The sequence below is a fragment of the Halyomorpha halys genome, unplaced genomic scaffold (genome assembly GCF_000696795.3).
Source record: "Halyomorpha halys isolate HHAL.00 unplaced genomic scaffold, Hhal_1.1 Scaffold12.1, whole genome shotgun sequence".
In the NCBI taxonomy this organism is placed as follows: Eukaryota; Metazoa; Arthropoda; class Insecta; order Hemiptera; family Pentatomidae; genus Halyomorpha; species Halyomorpha halys.
This window is the reverse complement of record NW_027109908.1, coordinates 1249231-1250172: the sequence shown is the minus strand read 5'-3', so window position 1 is coordinate 1250172 and position 942 is coordinate 1249231. Positions and strand designations below refer to the sequence as shown.

Sequence of the window (942 nt, the reverse complement as noted above, 5' to 3'; positions counted from 1 at the left end):
AAAAAATAAATAAAAAAAAAATAAAATAAAAACTCTCTTAAAATATATACAAACAAAAGAATAGACAAGATGAACATGGTTAAAACTAAAACCCCAATATACTGGCGGTCCTATTTCACTTTTGAAATATTTACTTAAAATGGTAAGGGGAGACTTAACTTAATCTAATCGAGAAATACTTAAAAATTGAAAAAAAAACAAAAAAAAAAACATAACACCTAGTAATGTTTTAAAGAGTTTAAGAGTATGCTAATATAAAATTTATTATCTACAATTTGTACTTGAGAGAGAAGCTTTAATAATGGTGTACAAAGCACTATTTCAATCGATATATCGATATGAGATGGAATATTATAGTGCCAGTGCTGAGAGTCACTTATCAAAATTTGCAAATCTATAAAATCGAACATTAAGAACAATAATGCAACGCAGTAATAAAGCAGAAAATCTTAATTATAGGCACTATACTACCTAAACTATATCTTAAAATTTATGGATAGTAATTTATTTAGAGAAGAAATAATGTTAGAAAAAAAAATTATCGAACTACCCTATAACAATTTGTTAAACATACCTTAAACTATATGATACAATTTCTTTTCAATCGGTTAAAATCACAAAGAAAACTAAAAAAGAATTATTTGACTAAGTACTTTCTTAATTCTGATTCTCAATAATTGATTTTGACCCACCAAATGACCTATCTCCCTGTATTTTTTATTAACTCTACATAATGATTCATTATATTACATATTCATTAAAATAAGCTATGTGTATGCTTAGTTATAGATATTATTTATTTTGATATGACTAGATCCTTATTTTTATTGTATTGTTGTATCATCTTGTTTTATTCTCATTAATATATTAATTCACAAATTGTAAATTTGCAACTTTATTATTCTCTTCAAAATCCGTTCAGTTATTTTTATTATTATTATT

The 942-nt window shown here is 23.7% G+C and overlaps 1 protein-coding gene across 1 annotated transcript in view; it reads right to left on the bottom strand.

The window, feature by feature from the left end:
- LOC106679009 (synaptic vesicle glycoprotein 2C) overlaps positions 1-942 on the bottom strand; it is a 30009-nt gene that overhangs the window by 24601 nt on the left and 4466 nt on the right. The gene's annotated exons all lie outside the window — the stretch shown is intronic.